This window comes from Vicia villosa, linkage group LG5 (assembly GCF_029867415.1).
Source record: "Vicia villosa cultivar HV-30 ecotype Madison, WI linkage group LG5, Vvil1.0, whole genome shotgun sequence".
NCBI lineage: Eukaryota > Viridiplantae > Streptophyta > Magnoliopsida > Fabales > Fabaceae > Vicia > Vicia villosa.
In genome coordinates, this window is record NC_081184.1 from 19,650,957 (window position 1) to 19,673,341 (window position 22,385).

The window sequence follows — 22,385 nt, forward strand, 5'->3', positions numbered from 1 at the left end:
GTCCTTGGGTATACTTTTAGCAATAGGTTTCCTCCTCTCTAGGGTTGTTCCATTCTTTCTCGTAGGGCCCTTTCAAAATTAGCTTGAACCCTTCGATTTAGCATAATTGAACACCTTGGGCACATCAGCATTTTTCCACCATTTTTCTCATGACAATTCCAGAGATAATCTTTCAGACTCTCCCCTCTTGGTGGGATTTCAATGTTTCCTTTCTCCCTTATCAGCCACTTTTCTAGTTCTTCTATTTCAGATAAAGGCTGCCTGACATTGACCATGTTAACATCTGCCGGAGGAGCTTCAGAAATCTGTATCTGCTGAAGTTTCGCCCTGAGGTCTTCAGTGGCCTCGCTAGTTCTCCCTTTCAGATCTTCAGTCATCTCTACATCAAAGGATTCTTCAATATCAGTATTGAAGACTGTATTGTCATTTAGGCTTTCAGTAGCCTGCTTTCCATTTGAAATTATCTCTGATTCAGCAACATCAATTTCAGATACTTCCACCATGTTGACGTCAAGTGGTTCACACAGGTTAGTGTCAGCACACTCAAAGGGTCTGTGTCAACCTTCATATGATTCTTGGTTTTATCAGCGAATTTCAGACGTCCATCCTTGATAGCATTCTGAATTAGATCCCTGAAAAGAAAACATTGTGAAGTTTTATGGCCTAAAAAACCGTGATATTTGCAAAAGCCTCGCTTCTTCCGTTGTTCTAGCGGAGGAATTTTGGAATTGGGAGGCACTATCATCTGGCCATCTTTTACTAACAAATCAAATATTTCGTCACATTTAGTGACGTCAAATGTATAAGTTTTCTTAGGAAATCTATCGCTTTTATCATTCTCTACTGGATTTTTTCCATTAGAAGGGGTGAGCAATTTGCAAGAATAAGGCGGTGCTTCTTTTAATTCAGCTAGATCTATTTCGACCTCTTCCATGCTGTATGAATCTTCAAAAGATTCGCCGTCAACATCTTCAGCTTCAATGTATGCTACCCTCTCCTTCTTGTAACTTTTATTCGCTCTGGCCTTTTCTGCTTTTAGTCATTCGACTTGTCAAACCCTGTCTGCCAATTGGGCCATATCCCTTAGGTATTGGGTATCTAGTTTCTTTCTGATTGAATAATCTAGACCGCCTGCAGCCATTTCGACTAATTCATGTTCTGGGACAACCGTGAAGCATCTTGATTTCAACAAACGGAACCTGTTTAAGTAATCATCTATAGGCTCCGTGAACTTCCTCTTGATGCTAGCCAATTCTTTCAGACTTATCTTGGTTTGACCCATATAGAATTGTTCATGGAATAATCTCTCCAAGTGTGCCCATGCGTCTATAGAATTTGGGGGTAAGGTAGTGAACCAAACAAAAGCATTTTTTGTTAGCGAACTAGGGAAGTATTTAATTCTTAAATCCTCGTTCCCTGCTAGATCCCCTGCTTCCGTCAAATATCTGGCTATGTGTTCCACCGTTGATTCACTAGTGTCCCCTGAAAACTTCGTAAATTTGGGTACCTTGGTACCTCTTGGTAATTCTGTTTGCATAATATATTCGGGTATGGGGGACGTGTAGTTTGGACGTCGAAGTCCAGTATTAGGGTGTAATACGGTGAACTGACTTTATTTGAAATGTCGCGGTAAACAAGAGTCGCCACCGACTTTTATTTTATCCAATTATAGAAAGGCTAAAAGAACAGGAAAAGACCTTTGAAAGATTTTGAGTTCGGGGGGTAAGTTATACAAAGGGAAGGTGTAAAGCACCCTTTGCATCCATGGTTTTCCATGGGCTCTTAATTGCTTAGCTCACTTTTGAATTGTTTGAAATGTTTGAAATGCGTTTGGAAAAGATTTTGAAGAAGAACTTTAGCTTGTAAATAAACGTAGTCTTTTTGAATTTGATTTGAAAAGGAGATGTAAAAAGGATTTTTGAATTTAGAGCAAGCAATTAGTAGCAACTACCCTAAGTTAGAAAAATTCTTTTAGCTTTTCAGGGCGAAAGAGTCTATCCATACCATGAGAGGGCAGGAAGTCTTTCAATTGGATTTTGAAGAGTCATCGAGTTATCATTCACCATAAGGTTGTCCCTTGCCATAAAGAGGGCAGGTAGTCTAAGGGAAGGATATAATAGTCATTTATTCTCTTAGGCATCATGCGAGGATACCTTAGCAATAGGACAATCATCTTTATTTTTCCGAGGCAGCATCGAGGGACTAGATGATTTTTATTCTTTAAGGCAACCTTGCTTTAGGTATCCTCGGAATCGAGGGACTTGACTATTTAGTATACTTAGAGGCAACAAGGCAATAATATAAGGCAACAATATAAGGCAACAAGAGGGATTACCCATCCTACGCTATTACAATAAACACCTGCGGGGATGGGGAATTAAAAAGCAAAGAATAAGAAGGAACAATAATTAATCAAAAAAATCTTGAATGTCCTGATCTTCCTTGAACCTTCGATTGACCCTGAAAATTAAAAGGAAAATAAATAAGGGTGAGTGTATGGGGAATTCCTTGGTATTGAAAATAAACCTTAATTTAAACTTATAAGGCAAAAATTGAAATAAAATAAAAGGTAAAATAACACTTAAATAAGAAAAAGGATTAGAACTTAGCTTTTCGATTAGTATGGTGCGTAGTCGGAAGATCTTGAGGTAACCCTGAAAAGTTGGGCATAAAGAAAAAGGATGTTAGTGTATTTAAAGGTTAACCCTAAATAAAACAATAAAAAAACATGAGGTTTTTTGAAAAGATTCAGGGCAAACCCTGATTTTTTTAGGGAATGAGGTTTTAAGAAAAAAGATACTAAGTTAATGGATGACATCTACCTAACAGTGATTAGTGGTCATGATGAAACAGGGTTCAAGGCATGAAATAAATTTAATTAGCCAAAACTTAAATTGTCACCCTAAAATAATTATTAACAAAAAATAATTATTTTTAATGTAATAAGAAAAATCAGGTTTTCGATTAAATAATAAATGAGTTTAAAATTATCTTATAAAAACTAATTTGTCAAATAAATAAATAAAAATTAAAAGGAAATTATAATAGAAGAAGAGAAAAAGAAAATAAAAACACATTCATGTAATTAAAATAAATAAAAGGTTAGGAACACTTAGCTCTGTTCCAGTGTGGTTGGTCTGTGAAGGTCTTTGGTGTACCAGCATATCCACATACGTTGGATCTTGGAAGAGAGAGATCTGATGGCTTTCACATGAGGGCTCATCATGGTCCCTCATGGGAATGGCACGCTGGATCTGTACAGGTTGCAAGGGATAAAAATTAATGTCACTCGCCAGGTTCGAACCTGGGTCTTGTAGGTGTGTGGACCTCCGTTTTTTAATTCCCGGGCCATACCTCTGTTCTATAGAGATACGTGAACTGACTCTTTTTTATCGCCTAATGCTTTCGCATTTTTGAAAATTCACAGAGTCGCCACCGACCTTTTATTTTATCCAATTAAGGAAAGGTTTATAAAAGAAACAGAAAAAAGACCTTTAAGAAATTCTGGGTAAGAGGGTAGGTTATACAAAGGGAAGGTGTTAGCACCCTTTGTATCCATGGTTATCCATGGGCTCTTAAGTTTGCTTAGCTCACTTGTTTTTCGATCACTTTTCAATTGCTCTGAAATTGCTCATATGTGGTTTCAAATACCTTTGTAATTTGAATTTTGTAATGATCTGTGTGTGGATGTATACAAAATGCTTGTTTATCTTTCGAAAGATATTTTGAAAAGAACGTTAACTTTGTAATAATCCGTGTTTGGATGTATACAAAGTATTGTCTTTTTTGGAAAGTTTTGTTTTGAAAAACAACAGTGTATGAGAATTTGTTTGTTTTGATTTGAGCAAGCAAACTAGGAGGTCTACCCTGAGTTGTAAGGTCTTTATCCTATTTCCTTTAAAAATCTATCCTTTCACCGGATATAAACGCAAGGTTCGATTTTGTACTCAAAATAGTAGAATTTTGACTTTGATTTTGAAAAGAATGAGAAGGGATTACCTTAAGAGGTGCAAGTGTGATTGTGTTTGTATTCAGATATTTTATCTTTGAAGTTAGTGATCTAACGGTTCAATTTTATCTTTGACATACACGCAGTTTATATTTGCTGGAAATTAAAATGCGGAAATGTAAAGTGCGGAAAGTAAATCTACGCTATTACATCGATTGTGCAGGAAATGTAAACTAGCCTATTTACATGAATTTGACATCCTATACATTTATCTAGGAATGTAAATTGCAAGAAAAATAAAAGGCATGTTTTTGGATTTTTTATGATTGATTTTAATTATAATTAATGCATAATTAATTAAATTAAAATGAAGAAAAAGGATGAAAATAAATTTAAACCTAGAAATTAAGTTTAAAATATGTACAAAATATTTGTTAATTAATTTTAAAACAAAACTAATTTTTTTGGAATTTTTGGAAATTGATTTGAAATTGATTTAAGTTAATTAAAACATAATTATGCAAATAATTATACAAATAATTAAAACTTAAAGATAAAATTATTCAAAATATGTACAAAATTAGTCTATAATATATAAACAATATTTTATATAAAGAACAATTTTTTTTATGATTTTTTGATTGGTTAGAATAATTAAAAAGCAAATATATAAATATATACTAATTAATTATGCAAAATATTGAAATTTTGAAGGAAAATAAAATATTTTTATTTCAGAAAATAATATATTATTTTAGAAGTCTAAAAATATTTTTTGTGTATTTTTTGGATTTTTAAAACTATTTTAAATTAATTTAACAAAGAAAATAAAATAAAAATAGAAAATAAAAGGATACTAATCAGATGTGGTATGCATGTGAGGGAACATGATGTAGCTGCATGATCTGGCGCGTTGGATTAGGAGATGGATGGATCAGATGGTGGAAAGCATGAGGGACCATAGCACGTGGAACACCTGCAAAACACTGAATCCAAGGTCAGTTTAAAAAAATCACGCGCGCGCCTCCCAACCAATCAGAGGACGCCACGCATCATCTTCAACCTTCAGATGGGCTTTTACACCGTTCATTTGCAGGTGGTGTAAAAACTCCAATCTTTTACACCTGTTAATAATAGCGAATACAAGCAAACAACAACATAAATTTGGCGCGATGCCACCATTTAATTCGTCTTGTTCATGCGAGTTCAATGATGCTATTTAGAGTTCATAATTTTGCATGGGTCGTAAAACCCCAAATTTAAAGGTTCGAACCCTAAAATGGTGATCCTTCGTACAAGCCTCCAAACTTCAATTAAGTTTCCAGAAACGATTAGGACCTCAAACCAAACACAAGTATATGTCTACATCTTGCTAAATATACATGGATTATGAGATATAAGTTAGTTTTATTTTGAACAAACTATGACCTGTATAGCTCGATTCAGTGAGGTTTAAGACTTGCAATTGATTGGAATAGCTTCAGTGAAGCTCAGAGATGATTTTTGAATGCTTAGTTTGTATTGAAATTGACTGAAATTAAAAACTCGAATTTGAATTTTCTTTGAAATTTTTCAAGTGGTTACAAGTGTATTATGAGCAAGGCTTTGTTTCTGATTCGTGTCCTTTTTGTTACTGAAGCATGCTAGCCTATTTATAAGCATTGAGTGCTTAGAATTGAAGCTAAGAAGCAACTAGTTGCCTTTGTGGAATTCTTGCATTTTTTATATTAAAAAAGCTTTGAATTATTGACCAAGTCTTCTTGTCTTCAATGCACTTGCCTTGCTCTTCAATTCTCTGTAGAAAGGTGAAGATTCCTTGGGTGAGTCATGCTTGATTTGTAAGCTACTCTTTATCCATTCATTTTCCTTTTAATTTAATCTTAAAATAAGATAAAATCATGCCAAAAATGGATAAAAAAGGTGTGGGCCTTGTCTTGGTCGTGGGAGGCCCATAATAACATGGCAAAGATGTTTGAACCATGAAGACTTGGCCCCATTTGGAAAAAATGCATTTTTGAGCAATGTTGGTTTCATGCATTTTCCCAAATTTAGCCAACTTCAACAAGGTGTAAATCCTTCAATTTTTGTCATATGAAGGAGATCTTGCACTTTTTGGAAACCTCAAAGAGTCCTCTAACCAATGCCTTTGGTCTCATGTCAAAATGATTTTTGAAGCTCCTTGTGTGTCCTTTTGAAAAAAGTGTCTTTTTGTTGACTTTGAAAATGACCTGTAATGTCTTTGGTCATATTTTTCAAATGGTGAATCCAATGACCATGGGATCAATGGCATTTGAAAGATAATTGAATTTCCTTCAAAATAAGCTTTGGTTTGAATTTTTTGGATGAAGGATGAGAGAGTTATGATCAGTCAAAGTTGAGTTGACTTTTCAGGCAAAAACCCTAATTTTGAATCTTAGGGTTTTGTTGATTTTTGATCTTTCCTTGATGAATTATGATCATCCAATGATCAAATGATGAATCCTTTGACAAAATATGGACTTTGACAAAAAATTTCATTTTTGACTGTCTGTTGACTTTTTTGGTCAAACGGGTCGTCTGTTGACTGTTTGAGCTGCTGACGGTGCGTCTGAGTGAATTGAAGTTTGAAAATTTGTATGATGGTACTTTGAGATATGTGGATGTGTATGAAATCCATTTGAGCTCTCAAAAACTTGTTTCTCCTGTAAAACAAGAAAACCCTAGTCAGGGACTGTTTATGTAGGAGACAGTTAAGCGTACCTGATTTTTGTGCAGTGTTGAGTCTCTGCTAATCGCGTGATATTCAGAAGACTTCTAGAACAAAAATCTTGGAATTTTGAATTGTGAAAGATTGATTTGATTGATGGTACAAAACACTGAGAATTGTACTGCCAGCAGTTTGGCTGTCAACTGACTGTTCAGGTATTGATGTAGCAGTTAGAGTGAAAAATCAACAGTCAAAATTAATTTTCTTTTTTGTTGTTTTTGTTTTTGTTTTATGTGAAAAATGAAAGTTTATTTACATGACTTGTTAAAAAAAACACAGACATAATAAATAACTATTATTTACTGTTACCAGTACAGTCTGAGTTTCCTGATTCTGCGCCTGCAAAAAAGATTTAACTCTGTACCAATTGTGTCAGTACTATTTATCTGTAAATAAATAAATAGCATGTGTGAAGTAATAAACAGTATTTGGCGTTTGCGTAAGAATAAATTCAACTGCAAGCCAAATTACTGTATAAGAAAAATTCTAAAAACTAAGTATTTCATATGTCAGGATATTTGTTGAAATAAAAATCCATGATTATATGAGACTCTTAATTTTCAGATTGGAGTTTTCTTGAAAAAGATGCGGGCAAATTTTGGGGTATAACAAGGTGGCCAGGAGAATTCCTTGCCAATTGAGCTGTGTGCATTATTCGTTAAGGATACGCATTACATGGAATAAATATAAAGATACATAGGTAAGAGTAAGAGTCAAAAGAATTATCTGGAGTGGGCCCTGTAGCTGTCCGTTCCAACCAATCACGCAGAGAGTGAATTAGTCAGACTTTTTGACCGTCCAACCAGAGCGAGAGAGAGAAATCGAGCGTGTTGACCCACCAACGAGGTTGTGCCACGCGCGTGTTCACGAGGCCCCCACTCACTGTTCATCTTCGTCTTCCACATGCACCTGCGGAATTTCGTGCGACTTTAGCTACGCCTTTACCTGCGGATTTTTCCGCAGGTCCTTCGTCTTCCATAGCCACCATTTGAGACCTGCGAAACCAACACGAACAAAAACCAAACTCTGCCCAGATCTACTATTTAGGACTCAAGGAATCCAATAGTTGTATTTTCAAGTCCTGATAACGCTTGTACATAGAGACCCGAAGAACAAACCTTCATAGCCCTAACAATGGTGTTTTGCACTATGGGTTCAAAAGCTTCGGTTCAATGGCTCTATTCTCCTCTAAACACCACTAGGAACACATTAGTTGCGTTAGTTTGAATTAAAACACGCGGTAATATAGAATTCGATGAAGAGAAACAATATGGTAAGGGTGAGTTCATGTATGCATGGTTCATAATGTTATGGCCATGGATTTCATTCCATACTTACCCAAACTTACCTCAGAAGCGCACTAGAAGGCTGAGAATTGCTTGAGGCAGGCTCTAAAGCAAAATTCGATGGTGCAAGTTTGTAAGGAGTTTTTTGAATGAAAACCCTAAAACCTTGGCTGCTCCCCTCTCCTTTTTTCGTTGTCCTCATGCTGAATAGGGTTTGCCTATATATATGTGATAAATTTAGGTCAAATGTTTTGGAAAGAAATCATATCTTGGGGAGATGGAGATTTGATTGGAAATTCACACATAATCTTGCTATTTTTGACCAATATCTTCTCATAACCTATGCCAACGAGTTCATGGACCTCAAGGGGTATTCTTTGGACCTTAATTCTGATCAAACCAAAAGCTATGTCAATTAATTCATTTACTTTGTGTTTTATTTAATTTATTTAGATTTAATTGAATAAAAATCCAAATAAATATAAACAATGGTTACAAAAATAAATGGATGGGTTTAAGGGTATTTAGTTGGGCCATGATCATGTTTTGAAGTTAAAATTTTGGGCCCATTAACTTAAAACTCAAACTTCATCAATTAGGGATTTATGATTTTCAAAAATCTTTGCCAAATTCTACCAATCATATCTCTCCCAATTCTCCTGGTATGGAAGTGTTCTAGTACTTTTTAGAAACCTTAGAGAGTCCTCTAACCATTGTCCTTGGTCTCATATCAAAATTATTTTCCATGCTCCTTGTGTGTCCTTTTGAAAAAAGTGACTTTTTGTTGACTTTTGAAAAGGACCTATAATGTTTTAGCCCATATCTCTCAAATGAAGCATTTTTAGACTTGGCATGTGAGAGACAAAATTGTAGAGAATCAAATTTCCTTCAAAATGAGCTTTGGATGGAAAATTTATGATGTTCCATGTGAGAGTTATGGCTGGTCAAAGTTCAGTTGACTTTTCCTATGCAAAACCCTAATTTAGAAACTTTTTGATTTGTTGATTTTTGATCTCTCCTTGATGAACCATGATCAAATATTGATCAAATGGTGAATGATACTTTAATATGAGGATGTTGACAAAAAATCAGGAGTTTTGACTTTACTTTGACCACAGTTGACTTCTAGGTTAACTTAGTCGACTGTTGACTTTCTGAATAATTGAGTGACCAGTCCTTTGAGATGAGACTTGATACTTGTCATGGAGATGATGTGAGATATATTGAGCCATATGAGATGCCTTGGAGCCATTGATTCACTGATTTTCCTTTGAGTAAGCCAAACCCTAGTTTCAGAGCCTTGTATAGGAGAGTGTGTCTTGGAGCTTTATGTATTGATTTGGATTTGTATAGAAGAAATAGTGTGGGCAAATTTTGGGGTATGACAGCTGCCCCTGTTCAATCTTCTTAAACCTGAAGATGTAGAGTGGTTTGTATGCCAGTCGGTATCTGAAGGTGGAAGATGATTGAACACTAGAATACCAAGAAATTTGCCCTAGCTGAAGTAGGGACTTTTGTCGGAGATGGGCTTAAAGATGCCATCCGACTTGATATACTTGAGAGTCAAAATGTGTCGTACGTTAGACTGTTTCTGAGCCTTAGACTTAGGTTGAGTCGTACGTTAGACTGGGTCTAGCTTGCATCCTCAGATGTCTGGAAAACCGTGCGTTAGGTCGAAGAATAAATCGTGCGTTAGACTATTCTCGATTGCATCCTCAGATGTCTGGAAAACCGTGCGTTAGGTCGAAGAATAAATCGTGCGTTAGACTATTCTCAATTGCATCCTCAGATGTCTGGAAAACCGTGCGTTAGGTCGAAGAATAAATCGTGCGTTAGACTATTCTCGATTGCATCCTCAGATGTCTGGAAAACCGTGCGTTAGGTTGAAGAATAAATCGTGCGTTAGACTATTCTCAATTGCATCCTCAGATGTCTGGAAAACCGTGTGTTAGGTCGAAGAATAAATCGTGCGTTAGACTTAATCCAACTTGCATCCGTAGATGTCTGGAAGGTTTTGCGTTAGGCTGAATCTGAGCTTAGTATGTTGAGAAGTGTTTGTTGGAGATTGATCGTGTCAGCACCGTTCGTAGTAACTGAATTAGACTTTGGAAAAGTTGATCGTTACGGAACCGTCCGAGGTTACCGCTTTTTGATTGTTTAAGGAACCGTCTGAGGTATCGACTTAAATTTGAAGGTAGATTGTTTAAGGAACCGTCCGAGGTATCGACTTAAATCTGAGGGTAGATTGTTTAAGGAACCGTCTGAGGTATCGACTTAGATCCGAAGGTAGATTATTTAAGGAACCGTCCAAGGTATCGACTTAAATCTGAAGGTAGATCATTAAGGAACCGTCCAAGGTATCGACTTAGATCCGAAGGTAGATTATTTAAGGAACCGTCCAAGGTATCGACTTAAATCTGAAGGTAGATCATTAAGGAACCGTCCAAGGTATCGACTTAGATCAGAAGGTAGATTATTTAAGGAACCGTCCAAGGTATCGACTTAAATCTGAAGGTAGATCATTAAGGAACCGTCCAAGGTATCGACTTAGATCCGAAGGTAGATTATTTAAGGAACCGTCCAAGGTATCGACTTAAATCTGAAGGTAGATCATTAAGGAACCGTCCAAGGTATCGACTTAGATCCGAAGGTAGATTATTTAAGGAACCGTCCAAGGTATCGACTTAAATCTGAAGGTAGATCATTAAGGAACCGTCCAAGGTATCGACTTAGATCAGAAGGTAGATTATTTAAGGAACCGTCCAAGGTATCGACTTAAATCTGAAGGTAGATCATTAAGGAACCGTCCAAGGTATCGACTTAGATCTGAAAGGTTTTGAAGTTGTTTATTTGACTGCATCAGTAACCTGAAGAAGGCAAAGTTAGTTTTTTTTATGCCATGTCATGCTGCATGTAATGCGTTTATGTGACGGGACTCTCAAAATAAATGAGACCCTTGCATGTTATATACGCATTTGTCGCGATGCATTATGTATTATGTATGAACATGCATGCAATTGTATGAATATGTTTATGATATATGACGTATGACTATGATTTATGCTATTTGACACATCTTGATTGAGAAGGTGGATCTCCATGTCATTGTAATTTTGATGTTTGATCTTATCTTGAAGATGCTCAGCTGGGGATTTATGGTTTCAGCTTGCGGATGATCAGTAGTTTGATGTACCCTGATTTAGAGATATTAATAAACCATGTTGGAGAAGAGCAACATGTTGGATGACCGGTAGTGTTGAAGATGTAAGCTCTGTTGGGGAGCCATGTTTTTGTCGGGACGAGTATGTTTGAAGATATCTTCTTAATGATTACTCTGTAGGGATATGATCTTATGAACGTGGCTCTATGGGGAGATGTGGGTGTCTTGAAAGTTGCCCCCAGTATCATAGTAATTTACTACTTGATTCAGGACACGCCACTGAGTATTGATCAAGATGTTGAACTGGACTTGCATAGATTTGCCCAAGTTAGCAGGAACTTTGGAAAGATTCGCCTCGCGAAGGACTTTATGATATGTTTACTATGGGCGATATGCCCCCAGTAATCATAGGCTCACGACAATGTCTCACGTTGATTGGGGAGTAGCTTTGGATATACTTGGATGCATGCCCCTGATTGTTCGAGCATCCATGAGAGATTCTCGGAATCTTGACTTGATTGCCCTAGATTGATTGGACAAAACATGTCATGCCCCTTGTAAGAGACATGGCTTCTTGGAGTAATTTTGTTTGTCGGGATAACTTTCGGTCATTAGCCATACCCTGTGCAATTTTATTCTGACGTTAACATTTGAAATTATGTAGCAGAATATGTTTAATGATGAATTCATGAGATGCAATGCATACGTTTGTCTTGAGTTTTTGAAAAAACATTAAAACAGGAGATGTAAAAGCGTGATATTTGTAAAAACATGATATTTGTAACAATGTGATGTTTGTAAAAACGGGATATCAACTCGGCATTTGTGGTAAACCTTAAGGAGTCAGGATACCTTTTTGGTGACAGTATGCTTTCGAACTAACTATGCTTCAATTAGGACATTCAAGGGTTGTAACGTGGCTTGGTTCACGGTTTAAGAAACAAAGGATAATGGCTCAAAATTTGATTGTACCCACCCCTCTTCGTGATGATCTTTAGTTCTAAGCTCAGTTAATTCAACTTATGCATTCAGGTTCCAAGAGACTTTTGGATTTGCACCTTTGATAATGATGATGGTTCACAAGCAGAGAGAACTTTTGAGATGGCTGTCACTTCTTACTTTTGGTAGTCACAACTTTGAGTTGTTCAGGAATTTATTGACTTCTCTTTTTTCATCTTTTTTATATCCCTAACTTTTGCCTGAACTGTCTCTTTTGAGCTTACAGTCAGCGGGACGCCTTGATTTTTGCCTAAGTCTTCTTTTTAATTTTTGACTTAGCAGGCTTTTCTTTGTATATATGTTTCTTCCATTTTTTTCCTTTTTGAAAGATATTGACTGCCTTGTTTGATGATTGATGAACCGTCATTGTCTTTTGATTGATATCTCCAACACTTCTTTAATGTGTACGAACGAACTCTTGTGATTGAAACCTTTGTTGAAAGGTGTACTGAATGGTTCTCTTAAAATAGAATGCACAGCCAAATTAACTGATGACTACCCTGCCCCAGGTTATGATCAAGGTTTTTAATAGTACAAGAAACTTCTACTTCTTAGGCTCAAAAGGGTTGACGAGGGATTAACATCCTTATATCTCCACTGTTTAGGAATTGAAACAATGCCTGTACGTCGTCAGCATAGTCCGCTCAAAAGCATACTGTATGAGGTTGCGGTATCATTTTCGTCATCCTCCCTCAAAAGGTATACAGCTTTAGCAGGAGTTGATTATCATAAAACATATGCAAAGTAAAGATGCAGTCTAGATGAGTGATAGCGAAATAATTTATTCAAGACAGACATATGCAATGCACTGATGATGATTATTAAAACATATAATGTCTATCATGAGTCGAATGTTTAAACAAACAGAAAGTAAACTTGCAAATGAAAGTAGATTTAATGATCTAAAAGTTCGTCCGTCTAGACGTCAACCAGTCTTGTCATGACTAGGCATAGGAGCGGTGATCACCACAGGAGTTTCAGGAGGTTTGAATTTGATTCCTCCGTTATCAATTAGATCTTGAATCTTATTCCTCAATGTCCAGCAATTGTTTTTGTAATGTCCAGGAATGTTGGAATGATACGCGCACCTCGCATCGAGTTTATAGCCAGAGGTGTTAGAATTCTTAGGAGCATCCCTCAGAGTAATCAATCTGATCTTCAACAGATGTTGTAATGTTTGATCCGACGACATATTGATTTTGGTGAATTGACGCTTAGGTGCATTTGGCTTGCGTCGTTGTCGTGGAACTGGTGTAGAGATTCAGAGTATCCGGGGTTCGAGCTTCCAGAATGTGTATCTGATAAGAATGTTTCAGAAGTCTGGGGGTCAAGCTTCCAGAATGTTCATCTGATTGGAACTTTCAGAAGTCTGGGGGTCAAGCTTCCAGAATGTTCATCTGATAGAGATTGATTTGTTGATGGTATTTATCTGACCAGTTGGTCGACTTGAAAGGAAAAGTTAGTTTTATGTGATGTTATGAATGCAAATGCAATCTTTTCAAGGATCTTTAGGAATTTAGTTAGCAACATTAGAAAATAGTTTGGTCGCGTCCTTGTCTGAAGAATTCTGACTTTTGTCTTTGAATGTCTCTCTTTGAGAATCAAGCTCACCATATCCAGTGGGTCATAGCCTCTGATTCGGGATACTTCTGAATTTGAAAGAGTATGGCTAGAGGAAAATAAATCCTCTTGCCCCTTGATAGGTACAGCGTCTCTGAATTGGAAGGTATATGGCCAGAGGGAAATAAATCCTCTTGCCCCTTGATAGGAGTTTAGTCCTTGATAAGAGTACTTGAAATTGTGCACCCTAAATCCCTAAGATCCTTGAAAGGGTTAGTTAACATGCTATGTTATGATGTTATGATGTTATGCGAGTGCAATGCATTAAGCACAGCGTGGGATAAGAAGGGCAAAAAAAGTCCTTTAACAAAACCTGCAAGGAAACAAAGGTTAGTATGTTATGCGAATTAGCTCATTAGGCACGGCGTGGAATAGTGAGGGTAAACAAGTCCTTTAACAAAACCTGCAAGGAAACAGAGGTTAGTAGCAAACGCAAACAAGTCACACAAGTGCCCTTAGGTTTAGAGGCTCACATGAAGTTCGTAGGTAAGTACCCTCCCCACTAAAGTTAAGTTGGTTCAACCTGTCCTATATAAAGATCGGGTTCTAGGGAGATCATATCATTGACCTTTCTCGAAGGCGCTTATCTCAGTTCGGCAATCGAATCACCAACCAAGAAGGTCCTGAAAGTCCAGTCAATATGAGTGTAGCTTCGAGTATCAACCAACTTCGGTCGGAACCAAAGCCAGCCATCTCGCTACTTTCTAATAGGCCAAAGTCAAGTTCAACTAGGGTTCTAGGGGCAAATTAGTGTTTAATGACACCACGCAGCAGCCAAGTGTTTCCTCAAGTCGGATCTCAAGGAACACCAGGACAAACAAATGTGTCACTCTAACGATGGCCACCAGATCAACCACATCAGTATACGCTGTGCAGTCTCCTTGGTCTCATGCCATTTACCTAAGGTTCTCAGATCCGGGTTAGGATCTTTCACACAAGTAAATACCCATAACAGCCTTTGAAATATAAAGCAGACAAATCAAACAATTAAAGTGAATCCTAAACTCTAAGGTAACCCCTCTTTTAATCGCAAGCATCCCCAGCAAAGTCGCCAGTTCTGTAATACGGTGAACTGACTTTATTTGAAATGTCGCGGTAAGCAAGAGTCGCCACCGACTTTTATTTTATCCAATTATAGAAAGGCTAAAAGAACAGGAAAAGACCTTTGAAATATTTTGAGTTCGGGGGGTAAGTTATACAAAGGGAAGGTGTAAAGCACCCTTTGCATCCATGGTTTTCCATGGGCTCTTAATTGCTAAGCTCACTTTTGAATTGTTTGAAATGTTTGAAATGCGTTTGGAAAAGATTTTGAATAAGAACTTTAGCTTGTAAATAAGCATAGTCTTTTTGAATTTGATTTGAAAAGGAGGTGTAAAAAGGATTTTTGAATTTAGAGCAAGCAATTAGTAGCAACTACCCTAAGTTAGAAAAATTCTTTTAGCTTTTCAGGGCGAAAGAGTCTATCCATACCATGAGAGGGCAGGAAGACTTTCAATTGGATTTTGAAGGGTCATCGAGTTATCATTCACCATAAGGATGTCCCTTGCCATAAAGAGGGCAGGTAGTCTAAGGGGAGGATATAATAGTCATTTATTCTCTTAGGCATCATGCGAGGATACCTTAGCAATAGGACAATCATCTTTATTTTTCCGAGGCAGCATCGAAGGACTAGATGATTTTTATTCTTTAAGGCAACCTTGCTTTAGGTATCCTCGGAATCGAGGGACTTGACTATTTAGTATACTTAGAGGCAACAAGGCAACAATATAAGGCAACAATATAAGGCAACAGTATAAGGCAACAAGAGGGATTACCCTAAAGGTGTGTGGGTGCACAATCATGTGGTTAACTTCAGATATTGTTATCTTGTAATTAGTGATCTAATTTAGTTCAAGGCTTGCACTCCCTAAGATTACTAACCACAGCAGAAAGGCAGAATGAAAATCCTACGCTATTACAATAAACACCTGCGGGGATGGGGAATTAAAAAGCAAAGAATAAGAAGGAACAATAATTAATCAAAAAAATCTTGAATGTCCTGATCTTCCTTGAACCTTCGATTGACCCTGAAAATTAAAAGGAAAATAAATAAGGGTGAGTGTATGGGGAATTCCTTGGTATTGAAAATAAACCTTAATTTAAACTTATAAGGCAAAAATTGAAATAAATTAAAAGGTAAAATAACACTTAAATAAGAAAAAGGATTAGAACTTAGCTTTTCGATTAGTATGGTGCGTAGTCGGAAGATCGTGAGGTAACCCTGAAAAGTTGGGCATAAAGAAAAAGGATGTTAGTGTATTTAAAGTTCAACCCTAAATAAAACAATAAAAAAACACGAGGTTTATTGAAAAGATTCAGGGCAAACCCTGATTTTTTTAGGGAATGAGGTTTTAAGAAAAAAGATACTAAGTTAATGGATGACATCTACCTAACAGTGATTAGTGGTCATGATGAAACAGGGTTCAAGGCATGAAATAAATTTAATTAGCCAAAACTTAAATTGTCACCCTAAAATAATTATTAACAAAAAATAATTATTTTTAATGTAATAAGAAAAATCAGGTTTTCGATTAAATAATAAATGAGTTTAAAATTATCTTATAAAAACTAATTTGTCAAATAAATAAATAAAAATTAAAACGAAATTATAATAGAAGAAGAGAAAAAGAAAATAAAAACACATTCATGTAATTAAAATAAATAAAAGGTTAGGAACACTTAGCTCTGTTCCAGTGTGGTTGATCTGTGAAGGTCTTTGGTGCACCAGCATATCCACATACGTTGGATCTTGGAAGAGAGAGATCTGATGGCTTTCACATGAGGGCTCATCATGGTCCCTCATGGGAATGGCACGCTGGATCTGTACAGTTTGCAAGGGATAAAAATTAATGTCACTCGCCAGGTTCGAACCTGGGTCTTGTAGGTGGCCAGGAGAATTCCTTGCCAATTGAGCTGTGTGCATTATTCGTTAAGGATACGCATTACATGGAATAAATATAAAGATACATAGGTAAGAGTAAGAGTCAAAAGAATTATCTGGAGTGGGCCCTGTAGCTGTCCGTTCCAACCAATCACGTAGAGAGAGAATTAGTCAGACTTTTTGACCGTCCAACCAGAGCGAGAGAGAGAGAAATCGAGCGTGTTAACCCACCAACGAGGTTGTGCCACGCGCGTGTTCACGAGGCCCCCATTCACTGTTCATCTTCGTCTTCCACATGCACCTGCGGAATTTCGTGCGACTTTAGCTACGCCTTTACCTGCGGATTTTTCCGCAGGTCCTTCGTCTTCCATAGCCACCATTTGAGACCTGCGAAACCAACACGAACAAAAACCAAACTCTGCCCAGATCTACTATTTAGGACTCAAGGAATCCAATAGTGGTATTTTCAAGTCCTGATAACGCTTGTACATAGAGACCCGAAGAACAAACCTTCATAGCCCTAACAATGGTGTTTTGCACTATGGGTTCAAAAGCTTCGGTTCAATGGCTCTATTCTCCTCTAAACACCACTAGGAACACATTAGTTGCGTTAGTTTGAATTAAAACACGCGGTAATATAGAATTCGATGAACAGAAACAATATGGTAAGGGTGAGTTCATGTATGCATGGTTCATAATGTTATGGCCATGGATTTCATTCCATACTTACCCAAACTTACCTCAGAAGCGCACTGGAAGATTGAGAATTGCTTGAGGCATGCTCTAAAGCAAAATTCGATGGTGCAAGTTTGTAAGGAGTTTTTTGAATGAAAACCCTAAAACCTTGGCTGCTCCCCTCTCCTTTTTTCGTTGTCCTCATGCTGAATAGGGTTTGTCTATATATATGTGATAAATTTAGGTCAAATGTTTTGGAAAGAAATCATATCTTGGGGAGATGGAGATTTGATTGGAAATTCACACATAATCTTGCTATTTTTGACCAATATCTTCTCATAACCTATGCCAACGAGTTCATGGACCTCAAGGGGTATTCTTTGGACCTTAATTCTGATCAAACCAAAAGCTATGTCAATTAATTCATTTACTTTGTGTTTTATTTAATTTATTTAGTTTTAATTGAATAAAAATCCAAATAAATATAAACAATGGTTACAAAAATAAATGGATGGGTTTAAGGGTATTTAGTTGGGCCATGATCATGTTTTGAAGTTAAAATTTTGGGCCCATTAACTTAAAACTCAAACTTCATCAATTAGGGATTTATGATTTTCAAAAATCTTTGCCAAATTCTACCAATCATATCTCTCCTAATTCTCCTGGTATGGAAGTGTTCTAGTACTTTTTAGAAACCTTAGAGTCCTCTAACCATTGTCCTTGGTCTCATATCAAAATTATTTTCCATGCTCCTTGTGTGTCCTTTTGAAAAAAGTGACTTTTTGTTAACTTTTGAAAAGGACCTATAATGTTTTAGCCCATATCTCTCAAATGAAGCATTTTTAGACTTGGCATGTGAGAGACAAAATTGTAGAGAATCAAATTTCCTTCAAAATGAGCTTTGGATGGAAAATTTCTGATGTTCCATGTGAGAGTTATTGCTGGTCAAAGTTTAGTTGACTTTTCCTATGCAAAACCCTAATTTAGAAACTTTTTGATTTGTTGATTTTTGATCTCTCCTTGATGAACCATGATCAAATCTTGATCAAATGGTGAATGATACTTTAATATGAGGATGTTGACAAAAAATCAGGAGTTTTGACTTTACTTTGACCACAGTTGACTTCTAGGTTAACTTAGTCGATTGTTGACTTTCTGAATAATTGAGTGACCAGTCCTTTGAGATGAGACTTGATACTTGTCATGGAGATGATGTGAGATATATTGAGCCATATGAGATGCCTTGGTGCCATTGATTCACTGATTTTCCTTTGAGTAAGCCAAACCCTAGTTTCAGAGCCTTGTATAGGAGAGTGTGTCTTGGAGCTTTATGTATTGATTTGGATTTGTATAGAAGAAATAGTGTGGGCAAATTTTGGGGTATGACATAGGGCCATTGTTAGCCATTATCCTCTCTATCATGGCAGTGAGATTGTTTTCTGTTTCCAAATTGTCTCTCCTAACCCTATGCACAACTTCGTCAGGATGTTCGTCTCTTCCCACTACAACTACTCTAGGCTGTTGTTGGGGAACTGTTTGTCGACCAATGTTAGTCGTTTGATTTTGAGTTTCTAAATCTACCACTTGGTTTCGTTCGACTGGTGCTGGCCTAGATGGCGGTACTGCGGTTCGAAATTGTTCTAGAACTAGGTCCCCTTCCTGATAGGTTGTTTGGTTGTTTCTTCGCCTATTTTGCGGGACTCCTAAGAAATCCGCCATTCGTCCTATTTGTGACGATATTTTTTGATATGTCTCTACATTCTCTTGGTTAGTCCTGGCAATGTTTGTTGCTAACGGATTAAAGATCGACCCTAATTCTCTAGCAAGGACCCCTAACATATCATGGTTACTTGCATCCATTTCCTGTCGAAATGCCGCTTGACTACTGGTGGTTAAGGGAGGTATTTGGGCAGAGAAACTAGTGTTTTGTGCGCTTCGACCTATCGAACCGACATTAGGCGAAAACGCCGTTGGGTTAGGCGCGGTGTATGAAGGCCCTGTTCCTCGTAATCCTACCATGTATGAATATGGCATTCCATATGGGTTGTTGGGTCTCCAACCTTCAAAAGCGGATGAAGGTCCTGGGGTAAATAACTGACTTGCGGCGTTTGTCGAGAAAGGTTGTATCTCGCTTGCGCCTGTGAGTGGAGGCACGATAGTCGAACTCGATACTGGAACAGTCCCTATTGTCCCTGATGTATTTTCGGGTACAGCCTGGGAACTACCTATGGGTGCAGATCCTGTCGAACCCGGTATTTCCTGCGCCTCTTGAGTAGAAGTCGAAACGTGCGTAGAATTTGCCGCTACTGTTCCTGTCCCCTGTGGGAGATCTTGATCTCCCCCTCCACTGGCCGCATTGACCATCTTCTTGTTGTACCTTCGTTTAGGAATCGGTTGTGCACTGTTGGTTAATTTACCGTTCCTAAGGTTCATACAAGGTCTTGATATTTTCTAGACAAAACAAAACAATCAATTAATAACAATCTGTTTGACACTGTCCCACTGGGCGTGCCAATTTGTTTACGGTGATTTCCGGTAAACAACCGCTAGTCCTCCAAACTATAAAATATACTTTGGTTACTCGCAGGATCGACTAGATTGATCCTAGGACATAGTCAAACAATTGTTATGATTTGGTTCGTATTTGTTTGTTTCGACTTCAAGAAAACTTGTTTGTGATATGATCGTATGATTATTCACTTGAAACAACACTTGTCATACATGTCAATATGACTTTCGACAAAGAAAATATAAACAAAAGCGTGTAAATTGCAAAAATGTAAAGTGCAAGAATATAACGTGCTAGAATGTTAAATGCAGAAACGTAAAGTTACTTCGAAATGAAAGTTGAACGAAGAAAATAAAGGAATTGAAAAGATACTTGAATAAAAAAAGATACAAATGTATTTAAAATGGTGTTGGTGTCATACGTACATTTCTCAGCGAACTCGTTCTCTAAACACTTGATACTTGAGTAATTTTTGAGTGATTTGTACAAAATGAACACACGGAATCCTAACATTAAGACCCTTATTTATACTAATTTCGACCCTAACGGTCCTACACTAATTTGATGCCACGTTGCTCACAAGAATCCTTAGGATGCCATCTGTCCTTGTTCGGCTACACAGATTACTTCGAAATTCAAATCCTCCCGCCTGAATCCTCTTTCGACGCGTGGCAACGTGATCAGAACCGAGAATGTCACGAAAACACGTTAAGCTTCAGTACCCTTCATATTAAACGTTTAAGTCTTTAAAGATAATTCACTTCGAATTAGCTCCGATTCTAACCATCTTCACTCCAACTCAAACAACATCCTCGAAACATGGCCATCAGTAGCCATTTTTAATCTCAGAAATGGTCATCAGTAACCATCTTTCTTCGAATCATAATCCTTCAAAGAATATTTCCTCTAAACGAAATCTCCAGCCAACAGCAACAAAGAGAAAAAGAAAAAGAGAGAAAAAGAGAAAGGAAAGAAAAAGAAGACTTCCATACCATTACAAAATCTACCTTATCCCCATGCTCCATCGATTAAAAATGATGCTAGGCATTATGCTAGGTTCATGGATATTTTTAGACGATTGCAAATAAATATTCCATTTTCCGAAGCCTTGGAGCAAATACCTATGTATGCTAAATTTATCAAGGATATTATCACAAAGAAGAGGAGATTTGAAGATCAAGAGGTTGTGACCGTTAACTCGTGTTGTAGTGCTATAATTCAAAGAACTCTGTTATACCCCAAAATTTGCCCGCATCTTTTTTCAAGAAAACTCCAATCTGAAAATTAAGAGTCTCATATAATCATGGATTTTTATATCCTGACATATGAAATACTTAGTTTTTAGAATTTTTCTTATACAATAATTTGGCTTGCAGTTGAATTTATTCTTACGCAAACGCCAAATACTGTTTATTACTTCACACATGCTATTTTATTTATTTACAGATAAATAGTACTGACACAATTGGTACAGAGTTAAATCTTTTTGCAGGCGCAAAATCAGGAAACTCAGACTGTACTGGTAACAGTATATTAGTTATTTATTATGTCTATGTTTTTAACAAGTCATGTAAATAAACTTTCATTTTTCACATAAAACAAAAAAAACAAAAACAACAAAAAAAGAAAATTAACTTTGACTGTTGATTTTTCACTCTAACTGCTACGTCAATACCTGAACGGTCAGTTGACAGCCAAACTGCTGGCAGTACAATTCTCAGTGTTTTGTACCATCAATCAAATCAATCTTTTACAATTCAAAATTCCAAGATTTTTGTTCTAGAAGTCTTCTGAATATCACGCGATTAGCAGAGACTCAACACTGCACAAAAATCAGGTACGCTTAACTGTCTCCTACACAAACAGTCCCTGACTAGGGTTTTCTTGTTTTTACAGGAGAAACAAGCTTTTGAGACCTCAAATGGATTTCATGCACATCCATATATCTCAAAGTACCATCATACAAATTTTCAAACTTCAATTCACTCAGACGCACCGTCAGCAGCTCAAACAGTCAACAGACGACCCGTTTGACCAAAAAAGTCAACAGACAGTCAAAAATGAAATTTTTTGTCAAAGTCCATATTTTGTCAAAGGATTCATCATTTGATCATTGGATGATCATAATTCATCAAGGAAAGATCAAAAATCAACAAAACCCTAAGATTCAAAATTAGGGTTTTTGCCTGAAAAGTCAACTCAACTTTGACTGGTCATAACTCTCTCATCCTTCATCCAAAAAATTCAAACCAAAGCTCATTTTGAAGGAAATTCAATTATCATTCAAATGCAATTGATCCCATGGTCATTGCATTCACCATTTGAAAAATATGACCAAAGACATTACAGGTCATTTTCAAATTCAACAAAAAGACACTTTTTTCAAAAGGACACACAAGGAGCATCAAAAATCATTTTGACATGAGACCAAAGGAATTGGTTAGAGGACTCTTTGAGGTTTCCAAAAAGTGCAAGATCTCCTTCATATGACAAAAATTGAGGGATTTACACCTTGTTGAAG